The 9779-nt window shown below is 40.4% G+C and overlaps 1 protein-coding gene across 3 annotated transcripts in view; it reads right to left on the reverse strand.

The window, feature by feature from the left end:
* LOC144681687 (ERC protein 2) overlaps nucleotides 1-7921 on the reverse strand; it is an 864810-nt gene extending 856889 nt beyond the window's left edge. For 2 of the 3 annotated variants that reach the window (XM_078543515.1, XM_078543513.1), the window contains exon 1: nucleotides 7836-7921. The gene's annotated coding sequence lies outside the window, so the exon portion shown is untranslated. Of the gene's footprint in view, nucleotides 1-7407; nucleotides 7602-7835 lie in introns of those variants that run through there. The other variant, XM_078543512.1, reaches the window with a different exon arrangement.
* Between the last annotated feature and the right edge of the window lie 1858 nt (nucleotides 7922-9779).

Raw genomic sequence — 9779 nt, forward strand, 5'->3', positions numbered from 1 at the left:
ACAATTAAACATTGGTTCTAAATCTAACTACATGAGAGGGCAGCCTTGTGACTAATTAGAGGGGCTTAGTCTGTGAAATTTTTCTCATTGTAAGTGAACGTTATTTTTATCCGTGTAAATACGGGTCAAACTTAGGATAGGGCTCCCTGTACTTTATTGATCCCTACATAATGATCAACACAATATCACCTCTACTGGCTCACAAAAGAAAATATTTTATACCTTCCCCGAGAAGCTGAAAATCATCAACCCAATAAAGGAAGGAGCTAAGCAAATATCTGTTGTTTCGAAAAGAACGGGGATCATTGAATCAACACTTTTGTGGATGGGTTAAAGATGAAGAGAAATAGAGAAGGGTGTTGATCGAGATGGACAAAGATGGCCAAGAAAGAAAGTCTGAAGAGCTGACAACACATGTCTCAGCTAGGCCATGTACACATAGTTCACCCAGCAGAGAGCCAAAAGCATACCCATATCCACTCCTGGTGTTCAAGCTCAGGGTAGGAAGTTTTGCCATGAAAAATATAGGTACCAGCGTCCCAGTACAATGTTAAGCCAGCAAAGTATGGTTAGTAATATTCAAGAACTGGCATGGCATTTTGTAAGTTGCTATAACAGAACAATGGTCTAGTAGCAACATAATTTTTTGCCGAATTAGAGGTGTTAGACGAAGGAGGATCCATGAAAGAACAAATCTTTAACTGTGATGAGATGGCCTTATACTACGAAACATTACCAAAGACAATAGTGTCAACAAAGAACACCAACAAAAAGCCTGGCTTTAAACAGATAAAGACAAGCTTGACAGTCCTCCCTCATTGCAACAAAACTGATTGACAAGCTGATTCCGTTCATAGTCAGAAAATTCACCAAACCATGCTGCTTCCATCTTTTGAGTTGAAAATCACTACTATGCCAATACTCCTAACACCAAAGCCTAGATGACCTTATCAATTTTCGAAGACTGGTTCCAACATAATTTCATACCAAACTTCAGAAAACATCTCAGACAGAACCAACTACCAAAGGCTGCTTGGCAACTGCTCTGCACACCCACCCCCCATACAACCTGGTACCATGAGCCAGACCCATTTAATGTTCCTTTCTACTGAAAAAAATGACCTCAAAAATTCAACTCTTTGACCAAGGCATCATACCAACCTTCAAAACGTAACTATAGAAGAGAACCAATCAAGAGAATGGGTGGACAGTAAAGGCAACATGACAATTTGCCTGAAGAAACAACGTGAAAGAGGGAATCTACATATCCAGCCGTGCCTGGCAAACAGTGACAAAAAATCTTCCTTGGAGCAGAGTTAGATGTTGATGCCATCAATGCATAGCTAAATATCGATAACCAAGGAGGCAACAATAAGATGACAAATGAAGAAATATAGGCCAATGATGTTAATGCCTTGTCAATTAGATTGTTAAGGCCAGGAGAAACAGGCGATGGGTATTAATTGTCTTTGAGCACATATAAACAGGGGACCCTACCAGGGCTGTCACCCCCTTTGATTATTATTTAATCATCCGTCCTTTTAAAAGAGGCTATAACTTGGGGATCTGCAACCTGGCAGTGGGGGAGGTCCCAGTAGAGGGCTCTTTACACGGAAGTCCTCCTGCTTTCCATCAGGGACCTGACATGAAGCAGTACCACGCAACCGTAGGTTAAGATGGTTCACGGAATCTCAGGCCGCATGTGTTTCCTGCAGCCAAGGCGAGTCCGTGTTCCACATGTATGTAGATTGTCAGAAGTTGCAGCTCCTTTTTCACTATTTGATGGGCTGCTCCTCAATTTCTGGTTGCACTTCAGCCCCACGCTCCTGATCTTTGGCCATCCGGTGCAGAGGAGGGCGGGGAGGCTCCTGGGCCATCAACACGTCCAGGCAGTGGGCAGTCAAGGGGGGTCGTCTGACCCAACTGCCTGCTCCTCTACCGCTGCTATGTTCACGGCCTGGTAGCACTGGAGAGAGAGCACACAGTGTCCACTGGTATGCTAGAGGCCTTCCGCGATCAGTGGGCACCACAGGGGCTGGAGTGCATCATCCCTGAAAATGATGTTTTGATTTGATTTGTTAAGTTCCCTTTGATGTTTTGTGTTAGTTACAGTGCCCCATCAGGGGCTGTTTACCCCGACTTTTTTTGTCAGCTTGATTTGTTGATCATCTGTTTTATTCAAAAAAAGAGTCTATAAATAGGAGATAGCTGTGAGAATTAACAAGTGAATAAACTGTCAATAAAGAAAAGCTCTATGCCTTGTTTTCTGCTCCACCACCCAGCTTGGATCCTATTAACAATTGTAACGAATCCAAACTCTCAAAACAGTGATGATGGCGACAACACTGAAATCGAGCCTCTACCTTCCACTACTGAGAAGAATCGCAGAGATGATTGGAAGCCAATGAAAAATCAAGTACAATAAGCGTGACACAATTTCAGAATATCCTACATCTGGCAAAGGCATAAGTAGTAAATGTAAAGTTAAAAGTTACTGATTTCTTCAACATGCATCCATCCATTCAAGAAAAGGACTATGATATTGTCTCAAAATATTTTTCTAATCCATATAAGCAAATTGCTCCACTGTTTCTACTAGTTTTCCATGAACATGCAAATGGTGTTCAATTCAGTGCCAGTGGGTTGCACAAAAGGAATGGAATTATTTTATTTCTGCATAAACAGTTTCAAACTATCACTAGTCAAAACAGCAGTTTGTTTCGGTTATCTAAAATAATGCAGCACATTTGTGAAATGCCAGCAATCACTAAAGCAACATGCTCATAACTGGTGTTCACAGGGCTTCGGAGTTATGAAGGTATTCATCTTAACTGGGAACAAAACCCCAGGGGCACAACAAAGGTCTAACATTCTGCAAGCCATTACTCAAATCAGGTTCCAAACTATTCTGAAACATAGCCCAACATGTGGACAAAAGCCACAAAACATGAAGCTATTCATCTTTTAATTTTCAATCATATAGTTTATCTGTACATCCAAAAACCACTTGTACAGATCAACACAAAAGACACAAGCAGCAAAGTGTTGAGACACAAATCTACCCAATGATTACCGACATATTAAAAATGACTGTCATAGTTTCTTCGTGATGGACAAACAATTTACATAGTTGAAAAATACTTCTAAAGAAAGAAAAAAAAAACTTTTATGTGGTGCCTTTCATGACCCAAAGCACTTTATCATCAATTAAATACTTTTTTTAAAGTGTAGTCATTGTCAACTCATGGCAAGATAGAGTGGAGTGTAAAACTGATTGAAATGGCTCACACCAATGGCAGTGTAATCCACTGGACTGGGAAAACACAGAAAACAAAGGAACACAAAGAAAATATAAAGAACTGTAATAAAGGAATACAAAAAAAAACTTAGCAATATTATAAAAGCATAAATATAAGAGTAAGAAAGTGACCGAGAGAGATGTGGGCTCATTAGCTGATACTGAATAGACAACAAGGGAATGACAGATTTCTTAAACAAATAGTTTACCACTATTGTGAAAGCCAAAAGAGAATAAAATACCAGTGATAAGGGGAAACTAAAAATAAGTCAAGGAGAGGAACTTATATTTTAAGTAATAACATGCTAATGGGGAAAATTATGGAACTTCAAGCAGATAAATCTCCAGAACCCGATGGTTTCCACCCCTAGCGTATCAAAAGTAGTTCAGAGTATTACAGAAGTATTAGTCATAATCTTTCAAAGGCCTCTTGATTTGGGAATTGTTAGGTTGGACATTTGCTAAAGGCACTCCATTATTTTAAAAGAGTGGGAGAGAAACCATTAAGTATAGACCTGACAGTAAAACATCAGTTCTAGGGAAGCTACTTGATATCATTAGGGATAGAGTGAGTAAGCATTTGAACAAATATGAGCTGATCAAAGAGAGCAAACAAGGCTTTGTTAAAGGTCAAGTCATGTCTGACAGAAAAATTATTTCCTCCAGTTGGGGAAATCAATAACAAGGGAACATCTTGAAATTAGAGCTGGATCATTCAGAAGTGAAATCAGGAAGCACTTTTTCCCCCCCAGAGTAGAAATTCAGTACTTGCTCCCCAAAAATTCAGTTTTCAAGACTGAGAAAACTGATATGAAGCAAAAGGTGGGAAAATTGGGTTGAGACGCAGATCAGCCATGATCTAAGTCAATGATGGAGCAGGCCAAAGGAGTTGAAAGACCTAAACTTGTTCCCAAAAACTTTTCCTATCAGTACCACAATTTCCCATTTTCCATTTATCTTTCAGCTGCTTCAATGGCAGCATTAGTTTTTTTCTCAAATTGTCATGCATTATGTACCTTTAAAACAATGTTTACATCTTATGTGTCATTGTACATGAAATGATTCCCTGCACAGCTAGCTCCTGATCACAACTGCTAAGGAATATTTGGTGGAAGCCCAGCACCTCTCACAGATGAAGGAAATAATAGAAAATGGTTAGCCAATCAACATTGAACACTCATTCATTCTCCTAGGGATTGTTTACACAGTGCTAGTGGCCGGGTGTGAGTCAATTGACGTGTTCAATGCAGACAGCCTTCTTCATATGGCCATACACATTGAACTAGCAGTGATACCCATAGCAACACAAACACGGGTGTATCCATTTTGCAGTTGTTATAGAAACAGCAGCAGAACAGTGTAGGAAAAATGAGCAGATTAAGGTTAAGAGGAACACTGGATACACATCCAAAACCCCTAGTTTGACCATTCCTCATCCACGAACTTACCCAGTGACAAACAGCAGACATTTGAACAAAGTGCATCATCACAGCAAAGTCCAATCCTGTCCTTACACAGCCACATACTTTCATAGTATATACAAAATAGCAGATCGCAATCAAGGTTGGGAACATTGGCTGCCTCTTTACCTTTCTAACTGGAAATATTGTGACCAACTGCAGTTTCCAATCACTGACCCAGCTGAGATTAACCGTATTTGTACAGGAAGGCCCAAGATGAACCCTGGGACTTTATTTGTCAGCATGGCTCAGTACGAAACCATTTTCTGCTTTTACCCAATTAATCATCTGGGAAATCTTAACCTATCATTTTTGAATGACATACATCGGAAACAATTCACCATGAGTGGGACAGGTAAGGTATACAACAGGGGACAAGTTATTTCATGTCACTGTCACTCACCTACTACAGGTAGCAAAAAAAACTCAAAAATATAAGCCAATCCAAACTCACTTTGTAAAGGGTCCCTGCTCAAGTTTACCACTTTTGTATCTGTTATGATTACTTCATTCTCTTGAGTGTCCCCCCGACCATTTAATATTTCTCCAAGGGGAGTAATCAAAATCTGCACTAGGCATTCATCGATGTCACTTTAACCAGCAAAGGCTGACTCACCCTCAAGGAGTTGTCCGTTTCCACTTTTAAAAATACTTTTAGCTTAATTTCAGCTCCTGGATAACGTATCCCAATTCAGTTTGCAATGGGAATGAAAGCTACAAGTACAAATCTGAATGATAGTGTGATTATGCAAAACCTGTATTCATCCAGAATTATTTTATATCGATAACGTCAGTGGATTTGTCATTTGATATATTTATATGGTTGTGTTTGCATCCAGTGGTATTGCTTTGAGTTGGAAAGTTCCCATCAGCCAAAGTTAGCATCATTAACTTTCCAATGTTGTATATTTCTTCAGTTAGTTCTTTGAAATAAAAGCTCACTTTCTATGCCTTGTAGCGTTTATTTTAAAAAAATTAGACAGAAGGTTAAGTTGCGTGGCAATAGTGAGAACTCACATTGCAATTTTCAAGAACAATATGTCGGGCTGTGACAGCAGTGCACACAATGTTGCCTTGGTTACGAGTATATGTGGCGCTGTGGTAGATTTTATGCAATTTGTTTGATGATTTTTGAGCTTAACAGCAGTAATGGGGTATTGAATTTTTTTAATTTATCATCAGCCCCCAAAATAAATATCCCCACAAGTAAGTATAAATTAGATACAAGGTACAGCTTCTTTTACTCAGCATGGCACACAGTCCCACTGTTCCACCTCCGGCACCCCATAGCTTCTACAAGCTCTGAGCCAGGCTGGCAATTAACACTAAATAATGGAAAGTTGTGCAATATAGATTCATCACTATGAAGTAGAAAGGAATTGATCGGACTTGTATTTTAGGACTTTACAGTCATTAGGAGAGATTTTCACTCTACCTATCTGGGAGTAGATACAAATCCAGATCCCAGTACATTAAAAAAAAACTGCATACAATCCTGCCAACCCAAATAACTTTACTGTTTTTGTAACTTTAATTCAAGTGGTTGTGGTATCACAATTTAAGATACGGCACTAGCAGCATTTAATTATTTGGCATATGTTGACGCTGGGGTCAGTCATGCCCAAAGGTAAGGACTCACAACTGAAACAGATGCCATTGTGCGCCAGTAACTGGGCTGTTATAAAATCAAGAAAATATATTATTTTAAAAACACTAACAACTAAAATTATTTGTATACAACCAATGGTGATTTTTTTTTTTATGAGTGATGCAGTATGAACATCCAGGCTCCCAATGACTGCCAGCCATTCTCCTGGCATCACAAGATTTTCACATGCCTAAGAACAAAAAATCACGTCAGTGAAATACTTAATAAAAATAGACTCGGGAAATATTTCCACGGCAAAATGTTAAACAGCCACCACCTGCTAAACGAGGGAAGAGTCTCATGTTTGATTTAACATCCCCCTATACATAAAGGCACATTTGAAAAAAAAAATATATATACAAAAGCGTCTTTGATCGATTAAGCGATATGGGAATGACAGTCCATAAATGTTGCTAAAGAGGGAAAGACTTCAATGGGTTAAGGCCAACATTGACTGGAATGCCTTTAAAAAAAAGAGGGCTCACCCAAAAAATAAATAAATCGAGATTGCAGCCAAACTTGACATGGCCAAACCCCGACCTCATCGATTGGCCAAAAACAAGCCTGGATCTCTAATTTTTTTTTTTAAAAAACTTGCTGAATTGTCCATGAAACGTCAATCCGAATATCTCCCACCAGCCACATTACCAGGTTAGGTAGAGAGGCAGCAGATTCTACCGACCCATCAAACACCAGGGTCGATGCTGAGAGAGGGCTGTGCCCAGGAAACCGCCTACAAATCAATACCTTCATTAAACCTTAGTTACTTTGAAGCAAATATGATTTTTTTCCCACCCCCCCCAAAAAAAAACCCCAGATCTAGCAACGGCGACCCCCCCCCCACCCCCCCTCAAAGGACATGTTAAAAAGCACCGCGATGTCCAAACCCATTTATTCTGACAATGGGCGTTTTGCTGCAACTCCTTGTAGCTTAGCCGTAACACTGTATCCATCTAACATCAATGGCATTTTGCGGCCTTCTGCCGAAGAAGAATACGCACTGAAACCTTGGTGAAACTGCATTTAGCACACTCGCCAAAATGTCACGTTTCCGCTGCCTTGATTTGCAACCAAAAAAAAAGATGTCTCGCCTTCCCGGGAAGCTGCAAATAATGAAAGCCAGTCGCTCACACCTCCGATCATTGCATCTGTCTCTCTCCCTCTCTCACTCACACACACACACACTACAAGCCCAGTTCACAATGTTAAAAAAAACCCCTCTCTTAGCTCTGTCTCACTCTCACACACACACACACACACCAGGATTCTAGTTGCTTAAAAAGAAACTCAGCATTAGCCGCACTGAACCCGAATGCGGTCATCCCCTGGAGAGAGAGAGAGAGAGAGGGAGGGAGGGAGAGAGGGAGGGAGGGGAAAAAACGAGCACAAAATCAGAACCGGTTCTTCAGAGAATTATTTTTTTTTTTACCTCGGGAATCCCTCCTCACTCCTTCACCATTCAGCTTATCCCAGCCAGGGCTTGACTTAACATTCCCAGCATTCTACACCTTCTCTACAATTGGCTGGAACCGCACCATCCAGCCAGAAAATTTAAAGAGACAGTCACATCTATTTTCTGCTTTCTGACCTCGATCTTTTTTTTTTAAATGCTATAATTGTTCACGTCGCGCGCGTTATTGAATGCACTTGTGTGTGTGTGTTTTTTTTGGGGGGGGGTGTGCCGGCTATTAGTTCCAATTCGGCAGTAAAATTTGACAACACGGTGCAAGTACACTGTGATCCACTCTTTTTTAAATCTCGTGTTGTCTTCACGAGCTGCAGTCGCCTTTTATTCTCCTTGGTTGAAGTTTTGACACAGTTAGAGGGCGTGGGCTGGCATTATGAAATAGAGGTAGAGCTACAGTATTGCATTCCGCCCTGAAATATATTTGTACTGCTCGAAAATAACAATTAAGATTTTTTTTTTATTAGTCACCTGACGATTTTTAACACCTCTCTTCACTCATGGGAAAACAGTATTACACTCTGCCCCTAACATGCATTTGCATATTATCAATGAAAAAAAAATCCTTGTTCTCCAGCCAATTTTTTTGGCTTTCTAGCACCCACCAACACGGTAATTGGTGGAATCACAGGGTCATTTGAGACCTCAGAAGATGGTCATCCCTGCTCTTTTGTGAGCTGCCCGAGGCCCAGGTACGAGACCCATGCTCAGCGTTACAAGCCATGGGCAATGATGGAACAAGCAAATTTTTGGCAGTGATGGTGGAACATCTAGAATCTCAAGGGACAACAGCTGCTTACAGGCAGAGGACCTTCGGGGAAGAAGACTTGTGTTTCCTTAGGCACACATGAGGAAGGCAACCAGAAACCACCTCATATATTCTTTTCCCTAGTCACATTGCAAATTGAAAATGAGAACAACTGAAGAGGAAAGCATAAGGCATGGAGAAATGAGCAGAGGACCTGACCTTAGGCAGGTCACTACTACTGCTACCATTATAAATGAGGAATGAGGATGGGATGGCTACTACTCTCAAGCCTGTCTATGGCAGAATGACAAGCAAAATAGATCAGGTATAATTTAATAGATCTACTGTTTTTCTTTCGTAGAGACTTACTTTTTATGCACATGGATGTCCGACACACAAAAATGCCACGCATAAGAATTTCAAAACGAAGCTACTGAGAAATCCACACAGATAGGTATGTTTCCACTTGGTTCACTTGATAGTACACTCACTTTCAAATCGAATAAATTGTGGATTGAGAGCACACCCCAGGCGTCAGTGCATTATCCAGGCTGACATTGCAGGTCTGAGAAAGTCACATATTGTTGGAGTTGCTGTCCTATGGCAGAGATGTTATACTGAGGACGTGCCTTCTGTTCAGGTGGATGGTAAAGATTCCAAGGCGCTATTTAAAAAAAGGGAGCCCCAGCGCTGTCCTGGCCAGCAATCTTTTTTCAAGCAACGTCACCAAAAATTGTTTAATTAGTCCTTCATCTCCTTGTCGCTTGTAACATGTGTCCATATGAAAAATGGTTGCCATGATCATCAACATCAAAAAAAATCTATTCAAAGTAACTAATTTTATGGAGAGAGATTTAGGACATCTTGAGAGATTTGAAAAGATTCTTTAAAGATGCAAGTTCTTTCCATTACTTTTTCCTGGTGGTGCTATTTTCATCCTCCAAATTTCTTTTGTTTCCCCCCACCCCCAGCCATCCTATTCCTTTTTTCAAATTTGTGACACGTTGACATATAGTTCCAAAAGTAGAGGCAGAGCCTAAGTTACAGAACCAAGATTTTTTGTTTGGGGAAAATGCCAAGTGGAATAATAATAAGACACCATTTAACCTCACGACAGTTTCTGATGTCAGCCTAATTTTAGTAATCCTTGTGAATCCCCA

Source organism: Cetorhinus maximus, chromosome 6 (assembly GCF_964194155.1).
Source record: "Cetorhinus maximus chromosome 6, sCetMax3.hap1.1, whole genome shotgun sequence".
NCBI lineage: Eukaryota > Metazoa > Chordata > Chondrichthyes > Lamniformes > Cetorhinidae > Cetorhinus > Cetorhinus maximus.